The 16,414-nt window shown below is 49.0% G+C and overlaps 1 long non-coding RNA gene across 2 annotated transcripts in view; it reads right to left on the bottom strand.

The window, feature by feature from the left end:
- Positions 1-293: 293 nt before the first annotated feature.
- LOC143270316 (uncharacterized) overlaps positions 294-16,414 on the bottom strand; it is a 40,680-nt gene continuing 24,559 nt past the window's right edge. For both annotated transcript variants that reach the window (XR_013047457.1, XR_013047456.1), the window contains exon 3: positions 294-1,155. This is a non-coding gene — a long non-coding RNA (uncharacterized LOC143270316). The remainder of the gene's footprint in view (positions 1,156-16,414) is intronic.

Genomic DNA, 16,414 nt, shown 5'->3' with positions numbered 1-16,414 from the left:
ACACAGCCGACAGCCACCCGACGGATGTTGTACTGCCAGATCAAAGTTACGATGCAGATTATGTTACAGGACTCAAATCTATGACGTGTTGCTCAATGGCAGAGAGGAACAGTCTGAAATATTAAATAAAGAAAGCAATTCACTAAATTCATTTTAAAGTTTCATTTTCCTTTAATTGTAAGTCCTTAATTTTCCATTTCATATATGTAATAAAAAAATTCTTTGAACACAAAAAAAAGTGTTCCTAAAGGAAAGCCTGATACCTTAAAGATAAAAATATCAGAAGGTTAAAAGCTAAAACTAAAAGCCTCTTAAAAGGAAGCGTGTGCAAACCTTAAGAGCCTAGACTGCAGAGTCTGCCTATAAATGTTCAAGAGCCTGCATTAGGTAACATTCCTAAAACACGACATCGAACGCGCCACAGCCAGTGGGCAGGGGCAGTAACAAACCGAACTTCACCAAAATTAAGGAAACTGAAGGCGGCTTAGGAAATGGAAAAAAAAATTGTTCACATCATTTATCTGATAAGGGCTTAGGATCCAGAATTTATTTTTAAAAAAATTATTATATTATAAATTAATATAATAATACATTTTATAGAAATAATACAAATTTTATAATATTATAAATATATTCATATAAAACTGTGTGTGATATATGCTAATGTAAAGGTATGTTTATGTATCTATATAGAAATATATTTATTACTATAACAAATATTATTAAGAATATTATTTTAAAAGGAGGAAAAAAGAGGAGGAAAGAGAATGAGAGAGAGGAAGAAGATGGGAGAGAGAGGAGGAGGGGAGGAGGAGGGACATAAATAAGAGGAAGGATAGGAGAATGAAGAGGAGGAGGAAGAAAAAGGAGAGCAGTCCAACCCCCACGACGTCAGGAACTCCATCCAAGGAGTGTAGCAGTAGAGGGACCCTTAGCCCTGGACACTGCCCCGGGGCAGGCAGCTCTCAGCTCAGGGGCAGCAGAGACACTGGTTCCCGATGGGCAGGGCTGGGATCTGTGACTCTGATTTCAGCCACAGGTCTGCGCTCTCTGTCCTGCAGCACCAGGGAAGCCAGCCTGAAGCTCATCCACACGATGGTCAGGCAGCCCAGATGCAAGGACATTGCCACCAGATCCAAGCTTTGGTTCCATTACCTGAGGAGGAGGAAGCCAAGGTGTGGGGACGAAATGACATCCAACTATCCTGAGTCTGCACTCAGGGATGTGTCTCTGAGGCCACCCACTAAACGCCAAATTCTACTTCCTTAAAAACGCCCAGGGAACACAGAGAACTCCATCTTGCTTTCAGAGAAATCTCTGCATGTCTATGCAGAGATTTTTGCCTATATTGGGACAAGGAGAGTGGAATTTGTCTCTGGGTTTCTCCATCCTGGAAGATATGTAAGCCAAGGTTCCTCCCTACTTGGTCCAGCCACGTGTTTTCTCAGAGAGGACCAGCTCATACCCACCAACCATTGCACCTACATCAGAGGTGTTTGCAAAGTCACAGACAAATGGAACAGGAATCCTGACCCTACCCCAGACACCATGGGCAGTCATGACACGCAAATCCCTCAGCCTTGTGTAACAGGAAAGGGTCACAGCCCTGTGACCCTTGGGTTCTCTCTGGCCCCACCTCAGCAACTGTTTGCCTGCTCCTCCACTAGGCCTGGGAAACGCTGACGGTATTAACTCGTAAGAGATCATGATGTTCTGGAAAAGGGATCCGGCAGAGCCAAAGCCCACTCAGTCATGAGGAGTTGCCTAGCCCAACACGTGGGGAGCTCAAGAGTTTGCCAATTTAGCAAGACGATCTATTCTTTTATTTTTCATAGAGAAAGAAAAATGTCATCGTAAGTCAGATATGCTGGCCAAGGCTCACTCCTTGAGGAATTAACTACTCATTGATAGTCTAAAGCAGTGGTTCCCAACCTGTGGGTCTCGACCCCCCCAGGGGTCACCTATCAGATATCCTGCATATGGGATATTTACATTCTGATTCATAAGAGTAGCAAAATTACAGTTAGGAAGTAGCAACAAAAATAATCTTAGGCTGCCAAGCCTGCCAGCAGGTTAATGCATACCCTGGTCGGGTGGCTCCTGGAAAGAGACTACGAGGGAGTCGACCGGGCCAACACTGGGAAGTGGACTTTACTGAAATACGGCCAGCTAAATATGGCCTAAGGCATTTACTACGAGATATACTCAAGATTTCCCAGAAACTGCTGTTACCCACCCAAAACCACCCAGACCCTGAGTAACCCCTCTACCCCACCCATGTGAAACTGCCCTATAAAAAGCCTATAGGAGCTGGAGCTTCGGAGTCTTCAGTCCTCAGCTTGACTGTTGACCCGTGTGCACACCTACAATAAACTGCTTCTGAGTGACTCAATATCGGAGTGCAGCTTCTCTTGTCAGCGCCGACTCTAACACAAATAAGCTATTTTTAAGAATGATTCTTATACTGGGTTCAGAAATTATGCTGAGAAATCCCTCCTTAGGGCTCTAAACTGTAGCAACTGACTGAAATCTAAGTGAAGGTTTCCTATTTTGTGTTTTTCCAGCCAGTTTCTAATTCCATCCTTAAAGACAACCAGGGAGCCTTTTCAGAAAAAAAGCCTGTCTCAAGTTCTGCTCTGGCCCTCACTAAGGCTTTCCTTTAGATGGAACAAAGTCTCAAGAATGCAGCACGTGTTTCTGAACCGTCCCCAGTCCCTACAACTTCCGGAACCCTTCTGAGGATCCACTAAGACCTGCCAAGTTAGCGAAGCCAACAATCCTCCACTACCCTCCTCTGCATCCCTCCCACCACGCCCTCAGTAACCTTGGTTACAGTCACGCCCTCCTCCGTAGCTGCCCAATCATAAAGGTCTGACGTCTGACTTCACAGAAAACAGCTCAAGAAGAGAAAGTGTCAAAATCTTGAGTTGGTTCATTTTCTTGGCTGTTCAATGATTTTTCACTGAAGAAAATGGCCTGTGTGTGCTATGGGAAAAACTGGAGGCAATGGATCCAACCCCTGGTCATACTCATTTATATAATTAGCATCCTGATCTTGGTTACCTTGTGTACTTTGAAATATCACAATGTGAAGGTAAGAGGGTCCAGCACCTTTACACTTTCTTAGTCTGTTTGGCAGGATCCCTTTGTCAGCCTTTAATGCTTGGGGGGTCAGAAAAACATTTCATCTCTGAACATTAAACAGACCTGTTTGATTTCACTTTGCCGCTACAAGTGGAGGTGGAACCTGGTGGAGAAAAACAGTAAACGTTGCTGCTTAGAATGCTTCGCCAGTACCCATCAGTTCCCAGAAAACTATTCTTGAAATCACATCTGCTGTGCAGATACTGGGCTTGACCAGATCAGATAAACTACCTTGAAAGCTCCGTTCTGGATTTTATAAGCTTTTAGCCTGCTTCCTGGAACGAAAGGATTCCCGTTAGTTGGACTTTGCTAATTGTTTTTCTGTTTGAAGTTCCATCTTTTGTTTCTTTCTTTAATGAGATAAAGTCTCATGTAGACCAGGCTGTTTTGGAGCTTACTTTGTAGCCTAGGATGGTTCTCCAACCTCCACATTCTCAGGGCTTCTGTTTATTCAACACTGAGGATGGAACCCAGGGCTTTGAGCACTTGAGGCAAGCAAGCATTCTACCAACTGAGCTAAGTTCACAGATGTCATAATTGATTTCTCAGAAGAGCAGAAGGAGCCCCCTGGCAAATAAATTTATATTATCTTAAAGGGAGAACAGTAAGAGACTACCTGAAAAAAAAATATTTTCCTGAAAACCTGGAGCATTCTGAACACACAGGTCTGCTTTCCTCATCCTCACAAGATGCAGTTTCTGCAGGTTCAAAGCCATCCTCCCCGATGGGCTGATATCAGGCTTTTGAACACATTACTTCACAGAATGCAGCTGCTGCATCCAAGTTATGTGAAGACATTGTCACTGATGTCCCAAAAGAGCAGGAACCTCCTGATACAAGCCAACATCAAGACTTGGAAGACACAGTTGCTTCACAGGATACACTTTCTGAGGCCAAGCTATGTGAAGATGTCATGACTGATATCCCAGAAAAGCAGAAGGAGCCCCCAACCTATCAATGGATTCTTAAAGGTTCCACAATCCTCTTTGTGTGTAGGCTCAAGATCTGGACAGTTCAAAATAATTTAGAAATATTTTACCGAGAAAATGCAAAAGAGATGTAAATCTTGGCTTGTGATATTTTGAAGTGGAAAAATTTTTTAAAAATGAATATAATCTGGAGTATATTTTAAAAAATAAAAAAAAATAAAAATAAAAAAAATAATCTTATGGTCGGGGGTCACCGCAACATGAGGAGCTGTATTAAAGGGTCACAGCGTCAGGAAGGTTGAGAACCACTGCTCTAAACTCTCAGAACTTTGAAGGTGAGAAGAACACTGTAGATGACAGAGAAGCCACCTGTCCCTGTCATATGTGATCTCTTGTGGCTGTGGAGCTGGGACCCGGGGCTGGCATGATGGCCCAGGATCTAGGATTACCTTACCGCCACAACATAGACCCAGTCTCCAAGCCAAATCCCCCATGGTGAGCGCCATCCCCAGGCATAGGGACTGCTTCCAGGATCACAGGGGTTGCCAGCCCAAAAGCTCCACCACGCCTTGACCCAATTGGCGCCGACTGAAACTTATCACGTCCCTCCAAAGGTGTCTTCCTGCAAGCCTGGTCCAGAGTTCTGTCTTTGGGGACAATAGAGATGTGATCCTGTACCCGAGGGCCTGACAGAGTTACAGGAGAAAACATGCCAGCGAGCAACCAAACCATAGGGCAGGCCCTCGGGGCAGCTTTTGAGGCACTGGGACCCCGGGCAGGCAGGCAGAGAAGGCAAATATGGTGGACAGACAAGCTCCCAAGGTGGGGCTAAGGGTTGGAGGGGTGTGTGAGCGGCCCAGATAACAGACAGACTGCAGGAGTAGATACAGGGTGATCTCCTACCCCAGGATGTACCCACAGGCCAGCCTCCAGTGGACACCTAGAGAAGACCCAAGGCTGGACCACACTGAGCAAGTTCCTGGTACAGAGAGCAGAGTGTGTGAGTGGGGGGCGGGGGGCACAGCATGTGCAGAGCAGGAGCCGGCACCAGGTCACATAGGCCACGAGGCCTCTTTTCCCTCATGGCTTCCATCGCTCTCCTCCTGGTCTTTCTCATTGTCCTGCGGGCACGGCTCCCAAATCCTTACCCTCTGCTCCTATCCTCAGAGCTCCCAGAAATAACCTCCAGGCTCAGCGGCCATTGTGTTTCATTTTGCACGGTTTGAAGACAGGATCTCCTGGAGCCCAGGCTGGCCTCAAACTCTTTTTATAGCTGAGGATGGCTCTGAACTTCTGATCTTCCCGCCTTCTCCTCCCAGGGGTCAGGACTGCAGCTATGTCCCACGTGACCTGTTTAGGCAGTGCTGGGGAGGACTGAATTTAAGGTTTGGTGCAAGCTAGGCAGGTGCTCTACCAGGTGAGCTCTAGCCCCAGGCCTCCGTGGCCTTTTATATCTCACACAAGCACTATAGCCCGTCAGTCTCAGAGAACCCCTGCAAGGTCGGGATCATTACCCCCACTTCCAGATGAAGAGACTGAGGCTGAGGCAGGTGGATCAGCATGTGTCCAGCCTACCCAGTCATCTGGAGGCCAAAGAGAAGCTCCCAGCTCTACGGGCTTCCAAAGTGGCTCTCACTCCCCGCCCCCTCTTCCTTGTCCGCTGTGGGTGGGAAGAAGTTGGTCCAGTCACCCCAAACAACACCCAGGACAAATGCGACACCCTACGCAGTCTTATGGGTCTGTTCTCGATCTCACTTAGGGCAAGCTTGCTCTTGAGAGCCTAGCAAGGCTGGGGCTGGGTCTCCGTAGGGGCACAGCCATCCCTGACCTCCAGACCAGCTGGCTTCATAGTTCAAGCACTTGCTTTCACACATGCTCATGCTGCCTACTACTGTGTGTGTGTGTGTGTGTGTGTGTGTGTGTTCCCCCCTCATCTCATAATGCCACCAATGCCATCAGATTAGATAGAAATTCTTCCTCATGACCTCATTTACGCTCTGTTACCATCCACAACCCCATTTCTGAACACCACTACATGTTAATGAGGGTCAGGACTTGGACAGATGAATGAAGAGATACACTTCAGCCAGCCCCTTGCTGTTTTTGGCTTCAGAACTAGGATGTCGGAACCCAAAGCAGATCTTCTGTGCACCCTCCGATGCTTTACCAGCTGCAAGTTAGAGAAACCTCCAAAAGAATCCAAGGGACCTTCTTAGCCCCCCTCCCCCGCCCCATGAACTAAATGCCACCGCCAGCTCTTTGGATGATGCCAACATTTCAGGACTGGCAGACACCACCACCCCAGCCCCTGCCTACTGATGAGGTTTCTGCCCTACTAATCTGGGCGCCTCTCAAGCCTTAGTCGAAACCAATTATCACCAGGCTGCATGGGTCTGTAGTGTTTCTATTTAGCTGCCCTTTGACCTAGGCAGATGGACATCTCTGCAGGAAAGACTAAGGTAAAACATCCCCCTGATAGTCTCTCCTGGAGGCAAAACCACCCAGAATTCCCTCCTGAAAGGACAGCTTTGGTATGCAATTGCAGAGAGGAAAGTCTGTTGCAGAAGGAGACGCCTCCTCCCCATCCGGGCCCATGCAGAAGCCATAAAGATGTCAGGTGCTGACCTGAGATTAGGAGAATTCCAGGTGAGAAGCACGAGTTCATCTCTGTGGCTGTCCCTGAGTTAACTCCACACAGATCAAAACTCCGTGCCTTGTGGAATTCCAGCCCTGGACAGCCTCAGTCAGGGCTCTGTGTCCCATGACCAGCCGTTACTGATCCTTTGCAAACACTGACAATAAACACATCAAGTAATTTGTCTTCCTTGGGCTATCGAAGATCTCAACCTTGAATGCATGTTTAAGTAGATTATACGCGAATGGTTTTACAATGTGGAGGAGTGCATGACGCCTCGGTAAAGACAAGCAGTCACTCCAACCAGACCTGCTTGCACAGTGGCCATAAACCTGCACACTCAGATAAACTGAAGGGCACTCCGTGGGCTGCTGGAGGGGTTGTGAAAAGTTCCAGCATACCACAGGAGCATCTGCTGGGTGGAACACAAGCTTCCAGCTTAACCTGAAAACAAAACACTTAGCTGGATGTGGTGGCGCACATCTAATCCTAGAACTCAGGAGGCAGAGGCAGGTGGATCTCTGTGAGTTCCAGGCCAGTTTGGTCGGCTTAATGAATCCAGGACAGGCAGGGTTATGAAGAGAGAACCTGTCTGGGAAAAACAGAACACTGTCGGAACTCAAACTGGTGGTCTGTGCTTCTAGATTTTTTTTATTATCCTCTTACACCCTGAACGACATTGGTCAGGGAATCCCTGGAAGCCCCCATCTCTCCTGTATGGATAAAAGAGAATCTTGGTGCTGGCCTGAGCATGCGAGGCAGAGCAGGAGCAGTGAGAACCAATGTCCCTGTGTGTGCAGAACTGTGTGCTGATCAGAAAGGACCGAATGCAGTGAGAAAGAAGGACCGGATTCCAGAGTTCTCCAGCACACCCAGCAACTGGGGTTTACAACATCTTGTTATAGACTTTTATAAAGAACCGGACTAGAGAGTTGGAGGATTCCAAATGCAAGGAAATGATAACTGTTTAAGGACTCAGGAATATTAATGTTTCTGATTTGGTCATTATAGACAGTATGTATGTCAAGTTGTCACACCGTATCCGCTAAGTATGTATAATGATGATATGTCGATTATAAATTTTTATGTTTCTTAAAAACCCGGAGAAAAATAATCCTGCATCTCTCAGAAAGAGTTAAACCTAATATTCACAACTGAAAACTCTCCTCCACCATCTAGGCATTGCCAATCCAACCCAAATCAATGGGTGCTCCAGCGAGGTAAATAATACAGGAGGGGCCCTACACTGAGCCCCCGGGGAACTGCCAAGACCCCATTAGTTCCCAGATTCCCTTTGGGTGTGATTCTTACTATTTTCTAGGTAAGAAGACAGACCAAGGATCTGAAAAGGCCAGTTACCTGAATAAATGCATAGGTTTGAAGACCCACTTCCAGAAGTGAAAATGAACAACCCCCCTAAGAGCTTGGGTCCTGCTGAGACCCCAGGGCTTGCCCTGATGAAGGAAGCCCTTCCCAACGGGCACCAAACAGAGGCAGCTTAGCTTGGCTCTTCCGTGGAAGAGCTTGACTCGGAAGGACAGATTATAAAGCCCAGGGCATTTTCCAAACCCCTCTTCATCATGGCTCATAAAGTGAGGGTGCAGCAACCACCCTGCGGCTGGTTTTGTTTTTGTTTTTGTTTTAGAGCTGGCTGGCTGTGTAACCCTGGGGAGCCTGAAGTCGCTGCACACAGGCCAAAGCCATGCTGTCGCCAGACCAGCTTCCTTTTCACAGGTCACAGGAGGGGTTTTCGGTCCTCGCTGACACACCTCTCCCCTAGCTGGTTTATTTTGGCTTTGATCATTAACAGTATCTGGATATAGAATTACCCAGAACAGAAAATGCCTTTGTGCCTCTGGAAAAACTCCAGACACCTTCCTGGAGTGTTAGAGCGGTGGCCTCCGGAGGAAATGTTGGGATAGATGGGCTCTGGTTCCCTCCCTGTGCGTCCAAGCTGAGCCCGCGTCCTGCTGCACCGGCCAGTCAACAGGGATCATAAAACTTCCTGAGAAATACTAAGAGGCCTTAGCACTCAAGCCCAGTCCAGTGTACAGACAGGCCTGATGTCCAAACTCGTCCGGAAGCTGAGGCAGAGAGATCCCAAGTTCAGTGCCAGCCTGAGCTGCTGGCCTGCCAGGGTGACTTAATGAGGCCCTGTCTAAAAGGAAAAGGTAAGAAAGGAAAATGGAGACGTAGCTGGTGAAGCTCTGGACTAGCATCCGGGCTCTAAATTTAAAAAAAAAAAAAAAAAAAACCTCTTCACTCCTTCAGTTGATGTTGCCAGGTATTCCACAGCACGGAAAGTCACCGATCTGGCAGGCCGAATTTGCATCATGTAAGACTACAGAGTTGGAGATGGTCAGAGAGATGTGTTCTGGAAACAGCGATGGGAAGGTCTGTGTCTTCAAACCATCTAAACTGACTCCAGGGAAGGGATAGAGAGCGAAGGGACCATCCTTAGACTCTTCTGGGGGACTGTCATTTTTCTGTGTGTGCACTGGTTCCCAGGGACAACAGCTCCGAAGTTGAACTCTCAAGTCATCCTCAGAACAAGCCAGCAGTCCCCTGGAAACGGGCTCCCTGCCATGCTGAGGGAGAGTGACTCTCCTGGCCCTGGGAGCTCGGTAGAATCTCACAAAATCTTGCCAATCAAGAGACTCAAAGATGGCAGCTTGCAGAGTTGAAATACCAGTTTCCAGGGAAGCCTGGTGTCTCCCCAAGAAATAAAACCCCTGAACAAGTTCTGCTTTCTGCAAATGGAACCTTCCTCATTCCAGTGGAAGCCTGCTTCAAACCTTCAGGTAGAGATGCAGAGCGACCCCTGAGCCTAATCTTTTTTTTTTTAAGATTTATTTATTTATTATGTATACAGAAGAGGGCGCCAGATCTCATTACAGATGGTTGTGAGCCACCATGTGGGTGCTGGGAATTGAACTCAGGACCCCTGGAAGAGCAGTCGGTGCTCTTAACCTCTGAGCCATCTCTCCAGCCCTAAGCCTAATCTTGTGGGCTACTTGCTTCTTGGACACACCAGGCCTACAAAGCCTACAAGGTCAACCCTCCCGCCCTTCCTCCATAGCTCCAGCAACGACTCACCTCATGGGTATTTCTCAGAACACCGCCTGGTGCTCCTATGATGATTTATGATAGATACTGTCCACGAAGGAGAGCCCTAAGGTGTGATGGAGGTGATGCACCTCACCAGCTAGCCACTTCACAGACATATGGCTCGCTATCCCACCAGTTAGGAAGCGATTATTGGAACAGCACAAACAGATTTTTTTTTTTTTTTTTTTTTGTCAAAGTGGAGGTGTGATTCTCTCAGGTTCTGTGAGAACAAACACACATATTTTTACCAACCCAATCTGTTTTACGGCAGCTGGTGGCTGCAGGGCCTGGGAGCCAACTTAGATGACAAGGCAGTCACACAGGTGAACCTGCTGAGCTTTGGAGATGGTGAGGTACCTGGAGGGAGACACGGAGCCCATGGGGCTAGCACTCCAAAGCTCGGTGCCCATTAGAGATCGTTGGCAGTCCGTTCCCTCACCTATGACAGGAGGGACTATCACAAAAGCTCCTTGCATGGTGCCAGGCTCATTTAAACTGAGCCAACTGTGACTGCTAGTTTAATTCTAGAATGATCCCTTTGAAAGCAAAGTTGAGGCACGCCAGAGACAGCAATAAAGATGAGCCACATTCCTCCACTGCCCAAGTCCGTGGAGGGCAAAAGCATTCTCTTGCTTTGCAAGGTAGATCCGTGCAATCTGATAAGGCAGCCTCTAGCTCCAGGGGGCTCCATGGACCTTTTCTACTGAAACCGCAGTTTCTGGATCACAGTCTGATTGGCTGGCGTGTGGACAGAGCGACTCTGCTGTCACAGAGAATCCCACCGCGTAGAAGAAGCACAGGGCCTCCAGGGATTGTGAGGAGGACAGTGGCAAAATGCTGAGAGCAAGTGAGTTTCTCAGATTCCAGCAGGCTGAGGCCAAGTGTGAGCGCCTGCCTTGAGTGCCTGGAACAGGCGCTGCTGTGCACCAGCCTCAGACATTATATATATATAATCAAATCTCTCTCTCTTCTCTCTTCTCTCTCTTAATCTCTCTGTCCCTGTCTGTCTCTTTCTCTCTCCCTCCCCTCAACCCAGACCATTAAACAACAGAAAACACCTTGGTGCATCCAGGGAGACCATGTCAGTTTTCTGAAGACTTGGAGGGAAAGACTGGGCTGGGAAAGAGGCTTGGACTAGGGCAAAGGGCACAATCAGAAACTTCTAGAGTCAAAGCAGGATGAGTAGCCATCTCACCTGAAAGCTACTGATCCCTGGTGAGTAAGCCATGAGGAGAGCGAGGGTGTTAACCCCACAGGTAAACCAGGAACAAGACAGAGGTAGGGACACACAGGATGCCTGCCCTCATCATCACCTCCGTTGGCAAATCAGTCATTTCCCATCACCCCGGAACACCAGAATTTGACTGAGATAATTCCCGCTCATGGGGCTGATTCTGTGTGTCTTGGCAGACTCTCACCATATTCCCAACAGTCACACATTTTTCCCCCTTCTGTACAAGAGGTAGGAAAGGGAACGTCTCTGTCCCCAAGAGCCAGACTTAGGGCTCACAAGTTTCCTCATTTATCCACTAAGCACTTTTGAGGACCCACACTCTAGATGGGGAGACAGACCATCCGTGTCAGGCTTGGCACATAAATAAGTTACACAGTAGGTTAAAGATCACACGTAGAAGGGGCCTGAGGGAAGTTGAAATGGGTGGAGAGGGCAGAGGCAGGTTGAACATTAAATGGATTGTCAATATGGACCTCACTGAGGGATGGTAGCTAAAGAGGATGTCCGAGGCAAGCCCATCCCAGGGGAAGAGATGGCTGGGCGTGTGCTGGAATGTCTGCAGATGTCTCAACAGCCCAGACTTCTTTCCTGTGCCTTAGTCGCAGATTCTGACCTGGGCATCTAACGGCATTGGAGATGGGTCCAAGTCTGCCCCCCCCCCATGGAAGTCCAGTCTGGCCCGGGCTAGAAGCAGAGAGTCTGTCTCCCCAAGCTTCCCAGACACTGAGTACAACCCCATCCTTCAAGGGCACTTGATCTCTATGAGGAGATGCCCTCAAAGCCAGTTCTACCCTGGGGGCTCGATTTATACCACTGCCCGGCTTGGCTCACTTCCTGATCAACCTGCAGGCCCGAATTCCTCCCAGAACAGGGTCCCTCCTTCCCATTCCCAGACCATCAGCGGTCCAGGTCCACGGCCAGCTTCTCCTTGGCAGCTAATCACACACAGTCCCCTCACCCCAACCACCACTCCCCTCACAGCCATCATTCATTCCTCACAGTTCCTCACCGTTCCTCACCGTTCCCCGGGCTGCTGTGTTTTCGAATGCTGCCAGGAACAGTCGGTGGAATTGTAGACAGCCCTGGAAAATGCAGTGGCATCGTCTGGTGGGTGGACAGGAACTGGGAGTGGACAGCTCGGTGGGCAACTAAGGCATACATCCCAGGGTAGAAAATAGCATACCTTCCACCAGAACAATCAAACACACACAAAGCACTCTAAAGAGGACCACGCTCTACCCTAGCTGACTCCCACCCTCCTTACCCACAAGCCCCCAGCCTCAGTGCTCCAGCCCTGCTCATGCGCAGTCCCTCACCTGCCTCCTGCATCACTCAAGGAGGACTGTGGGAGCCCAGTGCACGCTCCCCAGGGCCCTTAGCCCTGTGCCGGGTAGGCCAGGACTTTCCAATCCTTGCCGATTATAAAATTATTTCCGCACATACATAAACTCTCATGAAGAGCTACAGGAGACAAAACAGAGAAATGGAAACCAGACTGGAGAGAAAATATAGAACCCACTAGAATGCACCAGCTTTCACCCAGCCCAGCCCCGCCCAGCCCACGGCTGTCCCTCAGGCAAGGGCCTAAGGACACAGCAGAAACAGTACCAGGAGCGTACAGCTCTGTTGGGCCGGGGGCCTCTACCGTGGAAGGTGACTACGATGCCCTGGAAAGAAGCTGCTAGAACCAGAGTAGATGAACTATGAGTCAGTCAGTCTGTCTGTCTGTCTGTGAGAGAGCATGAGAAGGTGCATGTATGTGTAAGAAAGAAATGTCAGTCCAGGTGTGATTTAACTCTACAAGGTCATGGCCATAGTCATTTCACCAAATGGCCATAAAACTAAAAGATAAAAAGGACAGCCCCAGATGACAAGGATTTTTCTGAGCAGGGCGTGGTGATAAGAGCAATGGCTGGTGACCCGAGTCAGGCTCACAGCAACCCAGGCAGGTGGGCAAACAGAGAGCAGACCCCATCCTCCTCAGTGGCCCCATAAAATCTGGTCCCCAAGGCTCAGGTCAGGGCCGGGTCCCCATGCTTGGCATTGGTCTCTATGGCAGGGAGTGGTCCTCAATTCGTGATGGAGGGTTTCACACCTCACCACAATACAAGGATTTCACCCTCAGTCCCAGTAACTAGAAAAGGTGAGCCCAGGTTTCAGTTATCCTGAAAACCTCCAGACTTTGGGGGATCTGCCTCACAGACAAGCAAAGAGAGTTTGGATGACTTCCTGGATGACCCAGAATGGGATGTGGAAACCATAAAATGAATTCCAGATCTCATTGTAGGGCCTTGATTACTTGGCCTCATCCCACCCCAAGAGATTCTGTGACCCGGACTCACCAAAGGCCACTCTCATGGCAATTTCATTATCAAGCCCAGAAAAATGCCCTTGACACCCCCCAATTGCCTTGTTAGCAAAGAAAAGACCAGTCCTGGCCATGTGGCCATTACAGTGCCCACATCTCAGAGCTGAGCCACATCGGCGAGGATCAGCCAAGACATAAGACAGCTTTTCACTGGGTATAAGTAATAAACAGGAATGTGTTCCCTCCCCATGATACCCGCTTTCCAAAGACCACTCAGAGGTTTGCTGTGCCCTGCTGGGCAGGTGAGCCACAGCCTGGCATCTTTTCAACCTCATGAAACTCCCATCCCTGGCTGTGAACCCCTGGGATTCCACTGAACTAGCAGTTGCCACCAAATAGCCCAATACAGAACATTTTCTTCTTCACAGTTTTACTGACAAGAAGCATCAGACTTCGGAGAATGCTAATTGCTACCAGAATGTAGGTAGGTGCTCCTAGCACAGCCAGAACCAAAGACTTCATCCTGGCACCCCTAGCCCAGACACCACCCAAAGGTCTGGAGGACACCCAAGTTAGGCAATGTGGCCATGTCATTGGGAATCCCACAGTTTCATCCAAAGAATTCTCTGGGCCCCTCCCTGTGAGTCTCCAGAGCCGCCCCCACCCTGGCCTGGGGGGAGTACAAGTGGCCACAATCAAGGACAGTTGTGAAGAACCCTCAGGTGCAACAGAGTAACGCAGCAGAGAGAAGCTCAGAGAGCCACCACGTCTAGCTTGACAATAGCAGGAAAGAGGGTATGAGGGACAGCAGGAACATGAGTAAAAAGTGACAGGCTCTTGGGCGCCTGCATTTGTTCATTAAATGCCAGGCCTGTGTGCGATGGCCGGCACCTTCCCATGAGCCTTCCGGTGTACGATCGTCTTCCCTGTTTCACAGGGGAGGAACCTGAGGCTCAGAGAGTACCTTGGCATGTGGCATAGTTCCGCTACCAGAAGCCAGAGGGTGGTGGAAACCGCGGTGAGAAGGGGAGGCAGGAATCATGGGGCCAGCTGTGGGTAGGGAGATCCTGGAGAGAAATCCTGTACTGTGTCCCTGCATAGCACAGTAGAGCTGTCCCGGGGGACTTCTCCACTCATCTCCCTCTGAGAACACAGCAGAGGGAGATCTGTCTGAGATGGCAGGGTATGTGGGGTCAGGAGTTCCCAGAGCACTGGTTCTCATCCTTCCTAATGCTGTGACTCTTTAATACAGTCATGGTGACCCCCAACCATAAAATTATTTTCGTTGCTACTCTATAACTGTAATTTTGCTACTGTTATGAATCATAATGTAAATATCTGATATGCAGGATATCTGATATGCGACCCCTGTGAAAGAGTCATTCGACCCCAAAAGGGGTCATCATGACCCACAGGTTGACAACGGCTGTCCCAGAGGCTCCTGCCCAGCTTCACAGGCCATGCTCAGCCCGCGGCCATCATGGCTACTTTGCCTTGATAACGTTCTTTCCATCGGAGGATCAGAGTTACCCAATTTTCCTGCTTTAATTTTGTAAACATAAACCTCTAATTAAATCTTACTCTGAGATACAAACTTCCCACAATTCCACTAACTCAAGCACATCTCAGAAAGGTGCAGAAACCAAAGCCAGGACACCGACTATGGTTGGTCATCAGCGGCAGGTGGGACAGGAGAACCAGGCATGCTGGGACAGGATGTTCGAGGGGCAGGTGCCCTGGCCGCTCGGAATGGAGGAGCTTCATGCTTTAAGGAGCTGCATCGAGCCTCCAGTGGAGGATCCCAAGCCCACTCCATGCCCCAGCTGTCATCCCTGGAGAATGGATGTCTGGGGTAAAAATAAGGTTTCAGAGCTTCTTTTCAAAACCCTGGGTCCGGGACTCTTTTCTTGGCATACAAGGAAAAGCTCTCCCAGAGGCTCCTACATGAAGCGGGACTCAAAACCCTGGCTCTGGTACCTTTAAGACACCCTGCTGGCGAATGTGCATCAGGAGATTGCAAAGTGTTGCCTGTCACCTCTGGGTTTTTTTAGGTGTGTGAACATCCAGAAGTCAGCATGGTTCTAATTTCTACTTGGCGGTTGCTACAATGAATTTTAAAATGAGAAAAGTGTCAACTCCGGGTCTCCCTTCCTCCCCAGTGCCTTAAGTACTGGCACAGAAGCCCCTGGAGGTCTGCTCTGTCTGGGGCTGTGAAACCCTGGCAGGTACTGTCCCTGGTCCCTGTTTCAGCCAGAGGACCCGGTACCTGTAGCTCCTGCCTGGGTCAGGGAGCCAAGGCATCAGTATGCCTAGAAGACCTGCTCTAATAACCCCCAGGCTCCTCCCTACCTCCTAGGGCTGCCTCCCCTCTGCCCAGGGAGAACCTGGCTAGTGGCCAGTGTGGCCCTCCTCACTACACAGGGGCATTTTCACTGCCTAGTGCCTCCTGGCCACCCATCATGGGGGGTGGGGAGGAAGACTGCCTCCCTCTACCCCCCAGACAGCAGCAGAACCTAACCCCGGGGACAGTCTGGCTCTAGCTGTGCGTCTCATGATCCACTGTATGACTTCTAACCAACTACCCATCCTTACATGCCTTCCTGCCTCTGCATTAAGGAAGGCATCAGATCAAACATTTGTGATGATACGTGATAGATTGTGATGATAAGTCAGTAAAGCAATGCTTGTGAACCATAGCAAGTGGCCAGAACCCAGGGAGCACTCCACAATCTGTCAGGGAGCATTCCACTATCTACCAAGGAACACCCTACTATCTGTCAGGGAGCACTCCACTATCTGCCAGGGAGCATTCCATGATCTGTGACTATGGTCATATCTAAAATGTCCCCAAAACATTTCCAATCAATGATCAGGTATTGATCAGCTTACTTACAGAAAACTTTATTAACAAGAGTCCTGGCATCTGTCTTATTAGGGTTTCTAGTGCTGTGATGAAACATTATGACCAAAAAGCAACTTGGAGAAGAAAGGGTTTAATTGGCTTATGCTTCCACATCACACATCATCCCTGAAGGAAGTCAGGACAGGAACTCAAA

The sequence above is a fragment of the Peromyscus maniculatus genome, chromosome 22 (genome assembly GCF_049852395.1).
Source record: "Peromyscus maniculatus bairdii isolate BWxNUB_F1_BW_parent chromosome 22, HU_Pman_BW_mat_3.1, whole genome shotgun sequence".
NCBI classification, from domain to species: domain Eukaryota; kingdom Metazoa; phylum Chordata; class Mammalia; order Rodentia; family Cricetidae; genus Peromyscus; species Peromyscus maniculatus.
The sequence above is the reverse complement of the archived record's forward strand: the minus strand, read 5'-3'. Positions and strand labels throughout refer to the sequence as shown.